This window comes from Amblyraja radiata, chromosome 20, assembly GCF_010909765.2.
Source record: "Amblyraja radiata isolate CabotCenter1 chromosome 20, sAmbRad1.1.pri, whole genome shotgun sequence".
Taxonomy (NCBI): Eukaryota; Metazoa; Chordata; class Chondrichthyes; order Rajiformes; family Rajidae; genus Amblyraja; species Amblyraja radiata.
This window is the reverse complement of record NC_045975.1, coordinates 9,062,135-9,080,457: the sequence shown is the minus strand read 5'-3', so window position 1 is coordinate 9,080,457 and position 18,323 is coordinate 9,062,135. Positions and strand designations below refer to the sequence as shown.

At 38.4% G+C, this 18,323-nt stretch overlaps 1 long non-coding RNA gene across 1 annotated transcript; it reads left to right on the top strand.

Moving 5' to 3' along the window:
* The first annotated feature begins 281 nt into the window (after nt 1-281).
* Nucleotides 282-11,134, top strand: LOC116984571. Its single transcript, XR_004415069.1, has 3 exons — nt 282-301; nt 5,483-5,758; nt 10,981-11,134. It is a non-coding gene; the product is annotated as an uncharacterized LOC116984571 (long non-coding RNA).
* Nucleotides 11,135-18,323: the final 7,189 nt, after the last annotated feature.

Below are 18,323 nucleotides of genomic sequence, written 5' to 3'. Positions count from 1 at the left end.
CAGCATGGTTGACACGAGGACCTAGAAGGTCCTGTGAGGACGCTGGAACTCTCCTTCATGCTCGAGGGAAGTTCCCGAATACTCACAGCCTCAGCAAGGTCGTGGAAATTTTTTTAGCATATTGAAAATTTTTCCGAGAGTAAAATTTGGTCGGCATGGTTCTTTTTAACTCGTAGTGCAGTGGAGTGGGGTCGCTATTTAGTTACAGGCAGTCGAGGGCAACCATAGGCAATCTCCTTTGCTGACTGGGCATTTTGATTGGCTCACTGGAGTTTCAGGATCTAGGAAGATCTACCAGTAGGTAAAATGCCCGCTAAACCGTATTAAACTTCTTAAAAGTGTCTCCACTCCTTCTCCCCCCCCTTCTCTCCCCTTCTCTCTCCTTCTCTCTAAAAGGACTTACCATACACTGTGGCAGCCGTTTACCTTCCTTCTTCATCGTGCAGATAGCGCTCCTCTGCTTTCCCTGGCCCCCACCTTCGCGATGTGTGTGTGTGTGTGTGTGTGTGTGTGTGTGTGTGTGTGTGTGTGTGTGTGTGTGTGTGTGTGTGTGTGTGTGTGTGTGTGTGTGTGTGTTGTGTGTGTGTGTGTGCGGTCAGCAGATGCAGCTCGCGGTTCGGTCGTTGCAGCATGCAGTTTCAACGCGGCAGGTCGATCCAGCTCAAGGCTTTCCAGGAGAGTGCCCTCGAGCTTGAAGGTCGAAGAGACTCTTCTGGACTTGCGGATCAGGTCACCCAAGTGGGACAGGCCCTTAATGGATCAATGTGATTTTGATCAATGAACAACAAAAGGTTACAAGAGTTTGTCATAGAAATGTACAGCACATGAAAGTCCAAGCTACATCTGTTCCACAATACTCCCTCAAACCCTACCAATCATGGTGTATGGCCTGGCATCATTTGTACTCACAAAATGCATCACCTCATTTGTTTGTATTAAACTCTACCATTTTTCTGTTCATTTCACCAACACATCGATAACTTTCTGCAACATAAGACTACCTTCCCCATTATCAACAACTCTGCTAATCTATATGTCATCTGCGAACTTACTGCCCACGTCCCCCCACATCCAACTTCAAGTCACTCACGGATATTACAAACAGCAAGGGTTTCTGCACTGATCCTTGTGGTACATGAGAAGCCACAGGCACCTACTCGCAAAAACAAGTTCCTACCATCACCCTGTCTCTTATTGACAATCCAGTTTGGATTCAGTTTGCCAACATGCCCTGGATCATATATGCCCTAATCCTTTGAACCAGTCTCCCATATGGGACCTTGTCAAACACCTTACTAAAGTTCATGTAGATCGTATCTATTAACATGCCTTCATCGATACATTGTTACCTCTTCAAAATAATTAAATCAAATCTGTCAGATAGGATCTGCACCAAAGTGACAGACGCCACCTTTTCTTTCTAATCTCTACCCATGGTCTCGCTCCCAGGATAGCCACCCTCAATAATGAAGTAATGCAATCTTTGTCTAACAGTGCGATGCCCCCTCCCCTTTTACTCACCACTTTGTTTTGCCTAAAGATTCTATAAAGATGCTCACCAAGTTACATATGGGTTACATCCCTTGGAGCCTTACACGTCAGATATTATTTAAATTGGAAACTGCAGCTTCTTCTGGAAAACTTGATTCTAGCACCAAAGAGGCAACATACCAACCTGGAGTCTCTTTGGTGGCTTCACCAATCCCCATAGAGAATCCCCTTTCACAATCACTCTCCCAGTCCTGATTCCTCCATGCTCCCTTCCACTCTCCTCCCCCCCCCCCCCCCCCCCCCCACCCCCCCATCCATGATCTCCAACATCCTGTGGCAGCACACCTCTGTCCTAGGCTCCATAACGTGTTTTTCATTTTTTAAATTTATTTATTTGTTTTTTATTAGAAGTAGACATATTATAAAGTATAGTTACATATTGTAGTAAAAAAACTTTTCAAATACATCAGTCATACATTATTAAAATTTTCAATTGTCGATTACTTCTACTTCTAGTGGGTTTTTTTATATAGGAAAAGAAAGAAAGAGAGAAAAAAGTTACAAATATCAAAAAAAACAAAAAAGGTGGAATGGATTACTTATAATACGTCATTGGAGATAGGTTCGTAGATTATAAAGTATGACTTTTCATCTAATCCTGAGTTCAAGTTTCAGTTGGGTTTTCATGCTGGGCCAATCTATCCCGTCAGATAATTAATGAATGGAGCCCATATTTTATCAAAAAGTTCTTGTTTGTCCATTAAGACAAGTCTAATTATTTCTAGATATAGGGTCTCCGACATTTCCACAATCCACATTTTAATTGTGGGGGTCGTAGTGCCTTTCCAAAATTTTAATATTAATTTTTTCCCGGTTATTATACTGTAGTCGAGGAAATTTCTTTGGCTTGTTGTGAGTGTTAAACTTTGCTCTGATATTCCAAGTATTATTAATTTTGAGTTTGGATCCAGTTTTGTATTAATAACCTGAAATTATTTCAAAAATATCAGTCCAGAAATATTTAATTTTTATACAATTTGCAAACGTATGTGTTAAATTAGCATCTAGATGTAGACATTTATCACAAATAGGAGAGATTTGTGGGAAGATTCTTCCATAACGTTTATGACTACTTCCTTCGACTAAGACCATAAGGTAGAGGAAAAAAAAACCTTACTTTGTCACTACTCACCTTCATGACTGAAACCAGATGCTCATCAAAGTTTGCGCTTTGACTTCAATGGCAGTTCAATCTCAAGACAATTGTGCTGTTTTTAACCAGTGTAGAGACAGAATTGCTGCAATAGGCCTGTGCTCCTAAGGAAAAGGAAAATCAAAGCAGCATTCCCTCTCCCAGAGGTTGCTTGGTGACCTATGCTAGGACAGAACCATACAGAGTGCGATGCCACATGATTCATGGTAAATTGCCAGTATGTATGGACTGTATCTATAGCGCCAGGATTTTGCCATAAATGCCATGTGCCTATTCATGCCTTTTTTGAAGATTTCACCAGGATAATGCCTTTTTCATGATCGAGTGCCTAAATCAGCCTTTTTTACTGTTTTGCTAAAAGGTCGTGCTATTTTCTTTAGTTGTACCGTGATTACAATGACTTTTTCTATGTTAACACATTAATATTAATGTTATTATTAACGTGTTGACAGAGTATAACTTACAAGAAAACTTCCACCACCGGGGCAAAACAGGGGTCACCACCATTAGTCATTAATTCGTTTGTGCCGCTGCCCGCTGGATCAGTCTTCTCCAAGATCTATTTAAGTAAGAATTGCAGATGCGGGAAAAATCAACGATAGACAAAAAAAGCTGGAGAAACTCAGCGGGTGAGGCAGCATCTATGGAGAGAAGGAGTAGGCAACGTTTCAGGTCAAGACCCTTCTTCAGACTGATGTGGGGAGGTGGGGGAAATAAAGGAAAATATGGTGACAGTAGGACTAGAAGGAGAGCTGGGAAGGGGGAGGGGGAGGAGAGAGAAGACAAGGGCTATCTCAAATTAGAGAAGTCAATGTTGATACGCACTGTAGACTATCCAAACGCATTACCTAAGTTTGTCTCCTCACTACATTTACTGCAGGCTCTGGTCGCAAATCTGAGTTTGAGTGATCTGTGCAAGGCATTCATTGATGCTGGAATTCCACTGTGGAAATTGGAAAACAAATCTCTCAGAGGTTTTTTAGAGAAATACACAGAGGAACATATACCAAGCGAGTCATCATTACGGAAAAATTATGTTGACAGCAACTTCAACATTGTTGTGCAGAAAATTAGAGCTGAAGTTGCATGCAACAAAATATGGATCTCAATAGACGAGACAACCGGTGCTGTGGGGAGATATGTTGCCAATATGGTAATCGGTACACTGGAGGCAGGTCAACCATCAAAGGAGTTTTTGTTGACTGGAATTATTGGAGGTCAAACAGTTCAACTATTGCTCAGTTGTTTACATCTTCACTTGCTGTACTTTGGCCAGAAGGTATAAAACACAAGTATGTTCTTCTGTTTGTGACTTAGTTTTATTCCCCAAAATGTTGCATTTGACATGCTTAGCTCAAGGACTTCATAGAATTGCCAAGCATATACGTAGCTTGTTTCCAAATGTCGACCGCCTAGCTTCCAATCTGAAGAAAATCTTCCTCAAAACACCGTCACGTGTGCAGTTGTTCAAGGAAATGGCACCCGAGATTCTACCGTTTCAGCCCGTTTTGGCTAGGTGCGGTACATGGCTCTCTGATGTACTCTATGCTTCAAATTTTGGAAAGATAAAAGAAATCGTCAACTGTTTTGAAGAAGAAGAATCTGCTGCAGTCAGGATCATCAGTGAAATCATGCAGAAAAAGTCCCTCCACCGCAATCTTGTGTTTATTGCTTCCAATTTTGCACACTTCTCACAAGCTATCACTTCCCTTGAGAGACGTGGCGAAACATGAGTGAATAACTTGCAAGTTTTCAACAAAGTAACTGACAATATTCGTAAAGTTCCTGGCGATGTAGGTAAAGACATACAAGGAAAATGTGAGAGAGTGATTTTAGCTAACGAAGATCTTGAAGAAATACAAAACATAGCTAAAGTTCAGAACGTAGTTGTAATGCACAAGATATCGACATGAATATAGTCTGTAGCTTGTTTCGGGTATGCACTCTCAGCTGAGGTAGAAATAAAATTTTCACAACTGAAGCATATTCTGTCTGATAGATGGCTTAGTTTAACACCAGATAATTTGTGGTATACCTTTATATCATCATTTTCAACCATATTTTGGTGGTGGAAATAAATGCCAATATTATTTTTTTTGCCTTTTTGGTCAATAATTGCCTTTTTTCTGCCATTTTAGTAATTTAATTATGCCTTTTTGCCTGCCTATTTCAGAGGTTTTTAGTGCCTAAACTTCCTGGCTCTAGTAATCTAAAAGGAGTCAGTGCCTTTAATAGATGAAAAATCTTAAGTGCCAATTTAATCTATTTGTTTAAATTATACATTGCTTTTGTCAGAATTAGTAAATGGAACAACATGGCCCCATGAACAATAGCAAACAGTGCCTATGATAAAGTGTTTTTGCAGCTATGACCAGGATGAAGAGTGAAAAAGTGTTTTAATATTCTCATTTAGCTCACTGAAATGAACACATTATTGAAGGGATGCAAAGAAATTCATTTATTATTTAAAAATAACAATTTCATGTTATTAAAGTACACACACTGTCCTGAAACTCTACTTTTGTTACCTTGCTTATCTCCTTAAAGCATAACCTTGGTTTCCTGCTCAAAGATAGTTCACCACCTGATATTGCTGAGTTGTCTAGAAATTCAGATTTTTAAATTTATAATTTAAGAGTGTCCAAGGTTGTATTAGAAAATATAATTTCCATAAAAAGATATAGACACAGCCTAAAAACTATAAGGCCAAGGGAAAATTGACTGTTCAGTTATCTGCAATTTATTATGTATCAATCTTCTGAAATAACTTTCATGCAGATTGATTGCCTCCCCTGCCATTCAGCGCCGCACGGATTGGTCCCTTCTACTGTCACTCTGCGGGACGGTCCGCCCCTTCCTGCACCATCATGTCTTTACTGCAGCTGCGGGAGGCTCTGGATGGCCAGCGGTCTCCAACCAGATACAATTTTCAAAGGGAGGGACCGGAAGCGGCCCGACCCAGCCCAGCCCGGCGCGGAGTCAGAGACTCGGATCCAGGCGGAGGACGACCAGCTAAGCGGCCAGCAAAGCAGCCAAAGAAGCGACCAGACCGCTGTGAGTCCCCATCGCACCGCCAACCCCTTCCCCTCTGGTCCCCCTCGCCCACAGTCCCCCTCGCCCACAACCCCCCTGCCCATATCCCCCCTGCCCACACACACCCCTCCCCCAAACCACCCCCTCACCCCTCCCACATCCTCCTTCCCCCCCACACCCCCCCCCCCCCACACCCCCCTCCCCCCCACATCCCTCATCCGACTAGCCTGGTGTGCAAATGGAACTTGATATGTGAATAGGTCTCTTATACTATCTGACTAATTGTGAAAGCATAACTGAAGATTAATAAACCACCAAAGTTGGAATCATTTTTTTAATGTTTGGTTTAGCAAGAAACTTTGGCTAGGAGGTCAAACAGACAATTTACTTTTGAGGGTCCCACTTAAGTATCCACTGTTTCCAGAAAATTGCTACGTCTAGCATAAAGGAAACTTCCTGGATTACAGTAAATATCCAGAGCGTAGAATTTGCCTTTCTCAGACACAGGATAGGGAAAAATCTAGCCCCAAAATTCAATTTTTTTTTCCAATGTTAATTTTTTCCAATAAGCAAACATGATTTGAAACAAAATATTGCAAAGTCTGTAAATAGGAAACAAAAACAGAAAGTGTCCAATGGGAAAGAGAGTTGTTGTTTCAAGTTAAGAAAGCAAGCATATTTTAAGTTGCAGGAAGGAGAGAATAGCAGGAGCTATCCCTGATAGGGTACAGGCCAAAACTGTCAAATGGGATGTTATTGATTTGCTATTCCCTCAATCCTGGGTCTTGAAGTTGAACAGACACATTTATTTAGATTTATATGATACATTATCACGTAGGAACACCTCAAATTAATTACGTTTTACTTGCAGCAATTGTTATATATCCAAACACAGCAAAGCTTGTTTTCCTCAATGTCTATAAACAACAGAGATGGATGACCCATTTCTTCTTTTGTAAGTGGTGGTAGCTATTCCGTGGGTAGTTCAAACTAGAACGATTCCTTTTACAATACCCTAACTAAATTCTTATCTATAAAGATACATTGTTGCTTTATACTCTATTTTCCTTCGGAGATTTTTGTTCGCAGCTCTGAATGCTTTAAATGCCTAATCTTTAACTTTATTTTATTTTAAAAATACATCTTAAACACCCTGGGGTTGGATGCAAGATGGCCTACAAGTCTGATAGGGGTCAAGGTAATAACACAGAATGGACAAATTATACTGTCATTCCAGTTAAATTATTTAAGTTGTTTAATTTGACCTGTGGATAGTCCCTTGTCTTCTCATCACAAATGTTTCCATGCCTGACTTTTAAGTGGGAGGTCTTCACTGGAGATGATCCTTTAATGGAACCAAACCATTCTCCATTTAACCCATAACGTTATCAATCATGTACAGGGATAAATGAGCCCGTAAGAATTTGCCAGTATCACAAATGACACTGTGACCCGAGGCCAACATCTTTATTTGCTTCTCCACTGGTTCAGTTCAGTGGATATTAACCAATTTTATAATCCATGAAAGGAAAAATTAAAAGGACATCATCCATAAAGCAGAATTATTTCTAGCAGCAACAAAGTGATTTCTGTATTATCTTTATGAATTATATGGTCTTACAGTGTAATGAAAATAAAAATGATAATAATCAAGTGCCTCAGGCAAACACTAATATGCATTTAATCACATTGCACAAACCCATTTATCACCAGAGTTGAATGTAAGCAATAGTAAAAGGTATGTGTATTCCCTTTTGCAAAGATCAGGACATCTGAACTGACATTTGCCTACTCTGAGCATCATAACTACAATTTATACAAACATTACGAGAACCTATATTTATGATCTGTTACTAATAAAGCCATTACATTTTGATTAGTTTCAAATATTCACTTTCTCAATTTCTTGATGATTTTAAACGTGTGATTTACAAAATCCATTAATGCTAATTAAAACACTGCATGAAAACGCAAGTCAAAAGCAATTATGCATAAATATTATGCAATAACCTTTGCATAAAAAACATATGCAAATATTGCAGTCTTCAAATTAATATTCAAAACAATTTTTTTAAATCACTGTATGCATCAAACAGTGAAAGTCATTTACAATGCAACCACGACTATCAATTAGAGCAAAGCAAAAACATAATTTCCAAAATGATTATATTGTCCGAAGAAGGGTCTCGACCCGAAACATCACCCATTCCTTCTCTCCAGAGATGCTGCCTGCCCCACTGAGTTACTCCAGCATTTTGTGTCTACCTTTGATTTAAACCAACATCTGCAGTTCTTGCCTACACATGATTATATTGTAAACTGTGTCATTAATCCTAATATATTTTATATGGACAATTTAAATATTCTTGCAGAATATCAGGATACACGTTCACACTGAAAAGCTCAAAAACCTTATTAGTCACAGAGTAATTTGGTGGAGAAGTGGCATGATGAGTTTTTCCCTCAAAACCAAACATAATTTTTCCACAACCTTTCTTGTAAATCATCATTTGTATCATACTCCTTGGTTCAGTTTTTAATGTTGCTGAATTTAGTGTTTAAACTGGATTTATTTAAGTTAAGTTTTACTGAATTTATTTTTGCAAAATTTGTTCCAGATTTTCAAAATACAGCATAGTTTTAAAATGCTACACAGCAAAACAAAACTGCGACAGGTTATGGACTTTCTATATGAAGACCGTACGTGGATTTTTTACAGTAAGAAGCTATTGTACACTGAACATCACATACTAAGTAAACCACATTGAAATTTATTTCAAGGTATCTGATTGAGAACTAAAATGTAAATAGGTTTAGTGCAAACATTTTACACCCATTTATAGGGACGTCTGAAGAATGGTCTCGACCCGAAACATCATTTATCCGTGTTCTCCAGAGATGCTGCCTGACCTGTTGTGTTACTCTAGCACTTTGTGTTCTTTTGTATGGGGTAAAGGATTAGGCATAAGATATGAAAACTATTTCCACTGTACTTAAATACTATTTCGCTCTGGTCAAGGAGTATTTCCATCCGCATGATACTCTCCTTCTGGATCAGGATCATCCAGTCAAATAAGTTAGTGTAACAACTGTGTGCCATCTCACAGTGAATAATATTTTGGATACACTGGACAAGGTGACATCCAAATCATTTCAAAATATGCCTCTTTCTATGTTTAAACTAGTATTTGTCATTCTGGTGTAAAATGCATCCTGACGAATAATGTACATAGATAATGAAATGCCAAATATCATATTCTCTCCGCTCCTGCAAGACAAACAATGTGCAAAGAAAATAGGTAGCCATTGCACAGATATCTTAAATGCTGTTTCAGAAATACCACCCCCACCACCACCATCTTGTATTTGAATGTCAACATTCCATTGATTGCACCTTTTCCAGACCAGACATACATTTCCATTTCAGGAGCAAAAAACAAGTTTATAAAGTAATTCATTATGCCAGTCAGCATCTGTGGAGGCAAAGGTGTAGGCCTGAGTCCTGACGCAAGACCTGAAACGTCACCTATCCCTTTGTCTCCACAGACACTGCCTGACCCATTGATCTCCACCAGCCGCTTGTTTTTTGCTACAGATTCTCGCATCTACAGACTCTTGTGTCTCACACACTTCCCATTGTAACATCAATTATAATTGCTGAAAATACATTTGAAATTAATTAATCAATGTAAGTGCCCTTAGATTTGTGTTCCTCAAGGGAAATTAGCCATTTGCATCAGTCTTGGGCATTTTCCCAAAATATAAATATGATTTTTTTAAACTTGAATCCCAATATATTAAACATTTTTCTTATAATGCCACCCTGCAATGTTGACAATCCTGATAGAACCAACTCTTACAGTTATTTTATCTAAAAACGTAGGTTAATCTATTTCTGAATTCAAAGCCTGCACTATTTGTAACATAATTATTCCAAGAATCCTGTACTTGTAAACATTACAGTTCCTGCGCATTCATTCTAATATAAGTATTTCCTTTATCTCTTCTTCTTATCGAGTCCACACACAAGATTAGAATTTGTTCAGTCAGAGCTGAACACACTTCTCGGCATCTGCATACAATGGTGTCTGTCTTGCGCTTCTTGTGCGTGGTGGTGGAAAGATTAGTGAAATCAGGGCCGCAACGTGAACACTCTTTCTTTGACCCCCCCCCTTTATCTCTAAGTGTACAGTAAAGACCACTTTAACAAAATGTATACTTTGCAAAAGCTCATTACTCGCAAACCATATTAAAAACAATACAATAAACATAATACTTCACTGGTCTATTCCTTATTTCATTCATTCCACAATGTTTATTTCAATCCATTATACTGATGTCTGGAAACATATTTTGACAATTACTTAAAAGGTGTAGAACTGTATATTTCTCAACATTTAAAACTTCAATTGCTACAACCATGATGGTACGTGGTACAAACTGGTACCCCTCAAATTTAAAATATAACTTAATTTCAATATGTCAAATTTATAGGAGAATTACGATCAGTTGTGCAAGTATTGTAGAAGCTAAGAAAGTACTACAAGAATTCTGCAAATTGTAAGAAGGTAGAAAACACTCATGGTAAACCTTCAGGATTTGTAATTGGTTACTTGAAACAAGGTTAAGATAATGACCTGAAGGTGAAGGGAAGGCCCCAAATGTAAAGGTCATGAAAGACATGTTTTATGGCTAACAATATGGTTAAGCGCCTGTAGGACAAGTGTTAAAACATTAGTTCAGATACACATAACCTTTAGACAATAATGCCCCAAGCAATACATCGACTGCACTTCAGATTATGGTGAAGAGTGTATTATTTTTCAAAAAATTAATCATACGTCTATTTGAATAGTGGAAATATTTTTTAAATATTATCTTACAAGCTATGCTCTGGAAACTATAACAAGGTGTGAAATTCTGTTCACCTTCTCACTAAAACGTGTAAAAGGTTCTCTAATTGCTCTATTGATGAAAGTATTTAACATAGTAATATGTACAGAAGCAGTCCACGCTCCAATGCTCAATCTATGCTTTGCTAAAGTAGTATAGGAGAGTAGTAGTGAATTGAATTCTGTCTTTTTTTAATTGAATTCTGTCTTTACTTTGTGTACTAGTCATGTCTCTACTATTTATTTCATTCCCCTTACATGTTTTTCCTCTACCTGCTAAATTTTTGTAAGGTGTCCTTGAGACTCTTGAAAGGCGCCCATAAATAAAATTTACTATTATTATTATTATAGTATGGGAGCCTCGGCTGTGGCATGGGAGACTCGGCTGCGGCAGTGGGAGACTCAGCGGCGGCAGTGGGAGTCTCGGCAGCGGGTGCCTCAACGGTAGCAGGAGCCTTGGCGGCAACGGGAACCTTGGTGGCAGTTGGGCCTCGCGGTCGATGAGCGTGAGGGGGGAGTGGAAGACAATGGGGACCCGGCGTGGGGGGACTTCCCTGAAGAACAATGGAGGACCCGGCATGGGGAGACCGCTGTGAGGAACAGTGGGAGAACAAAGGGGGACCCGGTGTGGGGGAGGGGATGGGGGCACTCTAGCGTTAGAATCCTCTGCCCAGGGGATAAGTCGGTGTTTGTTTGTTCATTTGTTCTGGTGAAAGTGCTGTGCACACGGCAGCCAGCCAACAGTCGCTTGTCTTTTTCTTTTTGTTTTCACTTCAATGTCAAGTTTTTGTGTACCTTGGGTGTTGTGACTGTCGGCAGACCAATTTCCCTCCGGGGATGAATAAAGTTTTATCGTATCGTATCGTATAGGGTCAATGAAAGTATACTCAAGAGTGCAACATTTGAAAGGAAATTGGGTAGAAAAGGATTTATGGCTATTAATTGCTTGAACGTTTTTGCGTTAATAAAGAGTGAAACCGCCAATTGAAATGGTTTCACTTCTTCAACCAAATTGAACAAATCTCTATCCAACTTTTCAAGTTGTATTGGTTTACCGAATTACATTCATATTTAATAAATGTTAACTAAAAACGTTCTATATCTATGTCCTCAAAATTAAGAAAATTAAATCATATAAAATCATTCCAAGGATAAAGTTATAGAGCAGATCAGCAGAAATTCCAAATCAGGGTAACCTCCTTAATTTCTTGATGTATTTATTAGTGAATTTCCTATTTTTATGGTCCTTTTATTCTGAAATTGATTAGGTCCAATAGAAAACTAACAAATAATTAGTGCTATTAAGCAACCAAAAAGCTGCATATGGCCAAAAACAAAATAAATCTACAAACAAAAACTAAAAATTTCAGACACAGAACTTTTTAAAAGATAAATTATTAAACACTGTACGTTTTACAATGCACATTTTTAGAACATATATTCTATGTTATACAATATTTGCCTTTGTGTCCTACAGACACATGTCTCACTTACCACCATTCAATTTACCAATTGTTTACTGCATTTTTGGAGCTACACAAAAAAAATTAAACAGGATTGTATTTTTTATGTTCTCTGAAGACTCAAAGATTTAATAAATATCTTAAATGTCCAGGCAACATTTAGAATTAATTATTTGAATTTGATAAATGTATTTATCATGGATGCTCTATTAGTATTTTCTAGTGTTATAAATTCCTACACCCAATTCATTTATTTCTCAATTCCATCTGGTTCTCATTTTCAATTTGTCACCTTGGAACACCAAAGGTGGCTTGGAGGAGACTGAACAAAACCAAAATATTTTGTGCTTACATACAAGATATAAACTGCCTTAATCAAGTTAATGAAGGGGAATAGAACTTTTAAAAAGTTAACCGTTGAAATTGAAATTCTTCTCACAAGTACTATTTGATCTGGTGTGGCATACTGTATTTAAAATTGATCAATATTGGATTCTAACCATAAAATAATATCACATTTGAACATTATCCATTCACCGGAACTGATGATTCTATCGAGTCAATATAAGTAGTACCCTCAGGCAAAAGCTTTTTAGGGCGCTTATTGGGGCAGGGAAGCAAATAATTTCACTGTGGTTTGCCACATGTGACAATAAAGTATTCAATTCATTTCAATTAGCTAAGAGTTAATAGTTGAACTGCCTGGCTATTAGAAATAGGTAACCTCAAAACGCTATGGATCAAGACATTTGGGAATTGTTAGCATTTACAGGTATTATGACTACCAATGCTCCAACCCCAACAGGAATGAAGCTTCTCTTTCAAGGTAATAGCAAGCTGAGAGGGTCAGCAAATATTAAGTTTTTCATTACCCATACTGTATTAGTTTTAATAGAGACACAATGAGGTGCTGACTTGAAAATGAGTTATGGTCAGTCATTTGAATACTTAGCAATTCAGATTCCAAAATATGGGAGAAATACACATGCGAATACAAGCAAGGTTTCAGTTTCCAGCACACAGACAAGTCGCAAAGTTATATTGTAATTTAACTGGATGTTCTCTAACTGGAGAGATTAAATACGACCTTTGTTGCTGACTCTAATATGATATCAAATGCTGACTGGTCATTCGTAACAAATATCATAGATAAATCAAAAGAGCTAGAAGCTCACTATAGTACATCACAAGATATATTAGACATTGGCAAGCTGCTTAATAAATTCTAACTTCCAATTAGTTTGGACCTCCTCATTCACTTACTTTTCAGACTGTGGAATGAAATTCTGTTTGCCGCCTGACTTCCCATTTGCTTCAAACTAGCACACACCACGCCGAAATTCCAAATTAAGTTTCATAGATAATACCAGAATTTAGTCAACATTTCTAACTCAACACCAAAAAGGCATAAAGCCTGCAAAAGAATAGATTATGTTAAACATAATCAGAAAGCATGTCCTTTCTCCATCTCAAAAAATGTACTCTTTCATTTTTCATTTCTACTCAATCCAATGTGGGTAGTTCATGTAGCTACAGAAAAAACTATTATATTTCCATATTGCAACTTATGGTTTTGGTCTTCAATACATTTTAAATCCAATTACACATTTATTACAACCCATGGGTTCACCAATTTCTACCGTACAACCCACCCATTCCAGATATTAATCCAGTAACCCATCTCCAGTGCAAAAATCAACCTTCTTTAAATAAAGAGACTAATACAATAATTAAATGTGGTTGTAAAAATGATCTGTATAACTGAAGCATAGCCTCCATTAATAATCAATATTCTGTGCGGTACTCAATGCAACTCTTAGGTCAGCCAGACTCTCTGTTTCGAATTTTCTGGTCAAATGTCCATGTCCAAGTGTCTTTGATATGCTGTTACAGTATCTGCCTCAACTACCTCCTCTAGCAGCATGTTTCATATACCCACCTAAGTGAAAAACATGCTCCTCAGGTTCGAATTAAATTATGCCCGTCACTTTAAACGGGTGTCTTCTGGTTCTTGACTCCCCTACTCTAAGTAAAACACTCTGCATTCACCCTATCTATTCCTTTCATGATTTTATACACCTCTATCAGATCACCTCTCAGCATCCTGCATTTCAAGGAATAAAGTTTTAGCCTGCCCAACTTCTCCTTATAACTCAGTTCCTCAAGTCCTGGGAACATCTTGCACTCCTAAATCTCTGCACTCTTTCCGGCTTAATGACACCCTTCTTATAGCTGTTTTTATCTTTCTTGTTAACTTTACATTATAATCATTTGTTTTCTTCTTTATAGGTTTAGGTGTACTGAAATACAATGAAAATTTAGTTTTTCATGCAATCCAAACAGATCAGATGTACTATATACATCAATACAATCAAGTCAAACTTAAGTATAATAGATAGAGCAAAGGGTAAGATACAGAGCACAAAATTAAATTCTCAGCATTGTGGTATCATTCTTAGTTGCTTTTTTCCCATTATGTTTAATCTTCTGATTTGCCACCAGTCTTTGCACAGTAACATGCTTTTTCTTCAAGTACAATACAATCTTTAATTCTCATTCTTTAGGGAATGGGGGTTCCCCACCTCCATCATAGATGAGGCCCTCACTAGGGTCTCCTCTTATACCACAGCTCTGCTATTGCTCCCCCTCCCCCAAGTCATAACAGGGACAGAATGTAGTGGCAAATTATTATATCGTTCAAGGAATTTTTCCTCTAGCCACTATGATTGAAGACAGGGGTAAGGAGATAGCTTTGTTACGCATGCGAGCTCTCCACGAGACATTCAGTCTCTTAATTAATAGTTTCTTTATTGTCGTAGTAAAAACAGTGAGATATTCATCCAAACTTCTTCTTGTTTAAGTACATTTTGATCTTACTCGTAGTCAAACACGTGCATGGTCAAACTCCGGCATGGTCGAAAGCTGTGCCTTCTCCCCCATGCTTATTCAAAACTAAAACTAAAAACTACTAGCGTCTGCACAAGAATCCAAGCCGCAAACACGCCTCCAACTACGTAATAAATCCCACCCACATAATTACAGGCAGATAAAATTTAAAGGTAACTGGTTATAGTTTATAACATACTGAGTTAAGCTAAATGGCTACTTCACAGAGTCCCCCTAGTCCTCACCTTCCACCCCATCAGTCTTCGCATACAGCACATAATCCTCTGGCATTTTCACCAACTCCAACGAGATCCCACCACTAGCCACATCTTCCTACCTACACCCCTTTTCACATTCCGTAGAGACCGTTAATTCCTCAACTCCCTGATCAACTCGTCCCTTCCCAACCAAACTACCCCCTCTCCAGGTACTTTCCCCTGCAACCGCAGGAGATGCAACACCTGTCCTTATACCTCCCCCCTCTACTCCGTCCAAGGACCCCAACAGTCTTTTCAGGCGAGGCAGAGGTTCAACTTGCACCTCCTCCAACCTCATCTACTGTATCCGCTGTTGCAGTGTGGATTCCTATATATATATCGGCGAGACCAAGCGCAGGCTCTGCGATCGTTTCGCTGAAAACCTCCACCTAAACCTGCCTGATCTCCCGGTTGCTAAACATGTTAACTCCCCCTACCATTCGCACATTGATCTTTCTGTCCTGGGCCTCCTCCACTGTCAGAGTGAGACCCAGTACAAATTGGAGGAACAGACCTCATATTTCGCTTGGGCAGCTTACTCCCCAGCGGTATGAACATTGACTTCTCTAACTTCAAGTAACCCTTGCTTTTCCTCTCTCGCTCCATCCCTCCCCTTCCCAGTTCTCCAACCAGTCTTACTGTCTCCGACTACATTTTACCTGTTTGTTTTGTTGTTATATCTTCTCCCAGCTAACAATGAGCAATTCTACATTTTCCTTGATCTCCATTCCCTTGTCCTATTTTCACACCTTACACTTCCTTATCTATGTATCTCCCTCTCCCCTGATATCAGTCTGAAGAAGGGTCTAGACCTGAAACGTCACCCATTCCTTCTCTCCAGAGATGATGCCTGTCCCGCTGAGTTACTCCAGCATTTTGTGAGAATTTTTAACGCCCTTAGTTAACCACAGAGGTGGGCTCTGCTCTTCAAATTGGTAGTTAATGTATCTATTCAACTTGCCCCCACCAAAACAGACAAATGTAAATGTCTACACAAACCCAAAACTTTTATTGCGCGTATAAACCTATACTTTGTTACAACATGAGACAAGCTGTATCACCATCTAGTGGATTAAAATGTCAACATACAAGCTAAATGGGCACAATACTTCTGTTAATTTTCAGTGTATGCTAGAAATGTCTAAGCACTTTTTTTTTAAATTACTGAGAAGTACACACTTATGCTGCACATACATAGGTCTTTCAACCTAGCTAATTCTTATTTATTCTTCTCATCCTACCTCAATTAACATTTGCTCTATAATTTATTTTTCCCTCTTCATTTTCTTCCCAAGATTCCCCTTAAATGCATCTTTACTATTTATTTCAATTACTCCATTACAGAAGGTTGCACATTCAAATCGTTCATCAAATAAGAAAGTTCTTCTGAATTACTATATTAATATTAATGACTTTAATTTTGTTCTTCTCCACAAATAGAATCTCTGCATTTCATTCAGCAATACTTCCACTTTAGGTCACATCCTAGCCTTTTAGTTTTCAAAAATATAAAACAATATAGCCTGTTCCATTTCTAGCAGCTTAACCACACAGTTCTAGTATAATTTGTAAGAATGCTTTTTAGCACCTATTTTTTAGCGCCAGTATTAGAAGCTGCAACTAAAATAATGCTTCTCCGTTTTCTCAATTCAATCCCTCTAGAAATAAACACTAATACCTGCTTCGCCTTTGATAACTTCATGTGGTAATTTTGGTTTCTAGAATGGATTAAAAAATGAAAGCCATGTAGCAGCTTCATCATATGTGAAATGTCTAAACGTAGAAAGGGGTTAAATATTTTTCTGGGCATAATACTCTGGAAAGGTTGGCAAGAGTTAAAAGAGGGTGCCCAAGAAATTTAGCGAATTAATTGCAGGCTCGGTTAAAGTAATCAGTTATAGGAGACGAGAGAAGCTGGGTTTATTCTCCTTCGGACAGTAAAGTCTCAGAGACATAACACAAGTGTTCAACATCTTGCTTCAGTGGCGGAGAAGAATGAGCTGAATACCCACCTCTTATGTTGTACGTATTTAAGATTTTCTTTTTCTAAATCTGCTCTCAGAATTTTGTGATTCTGGTACTGGGTAATGGCAGATCACCATCCCTTTGTGCAGGATGAGAATTTTTAATCAGACAGAAGTTAAAAAGGTAGTTTTAACTTCTACATATTGCAGTTTCTTGCAATTCAACCCAATAGTACAATAGTACAAGCCCATACATATACATGTGCTTAAAATGGCGCCATTCTGTGCTTAATGTCAACATTTATTAAATTAAAACATTACAAAAGAAATTGGATTATTCATCCAGATATCTTCAGTAAAGAGATATCTAATTTCCCCTTAAATTATTCTGGGCCGTCCGATTCAGATGTTCACTTTCCTCCATGTAATGCATTACACCATTTACTCACAATTCATCACAGGAATTGATGTTTTAAATCATGTCCGTATTCTATTTTTCTGATTAAAATGTTCAACAACCTCTTCTTTTTCAGATATGAAAAGGTATCTCCACTCTGTGAGTTAATGTGTATTCAAGCACACTCCCTAACACTTTGGATGTGAACAAACCTATTCCATTTCTGGTTCAGAATGTAACTGTCTACCATTTTTGGATTTTTGCTTTGTTTTGTATTTTGTTTGATTGTTTCCCTGTAACCTTGGTCAAAGTGTGATCACACTTGCCTAACTCAAATCTCCATCTCACAGGATTGTGGTTGGCTCATTTGTTGTGTTCATTGAAAACACACTGTTAAATATGAGGGAAATCGAGTGTAGTGGGGATAGGACTGGATAATGGCATGGAGGCAGAATATCAGCCACATGGAACAGTCTCAAAGGGTTGGATGGCCTACCCCCCCCCCCCCCCTATTCTTTTTCCATAGACACCACAGAACAGCACAGCACAAGAATTGGCCCTTTGGCCAACAATGATTGCACTGATTATGATGTCAAATTAAACCAATCCCATCTGCCAGTACAAGATCCATATCCCTTTATCGTCTGCCTGTCCTTGTGTCTGACTAATCGTTTCTTAAATATTGCTGTTGTATTGCTTCTACTAATCCTCCATTGCAGCATGTTCC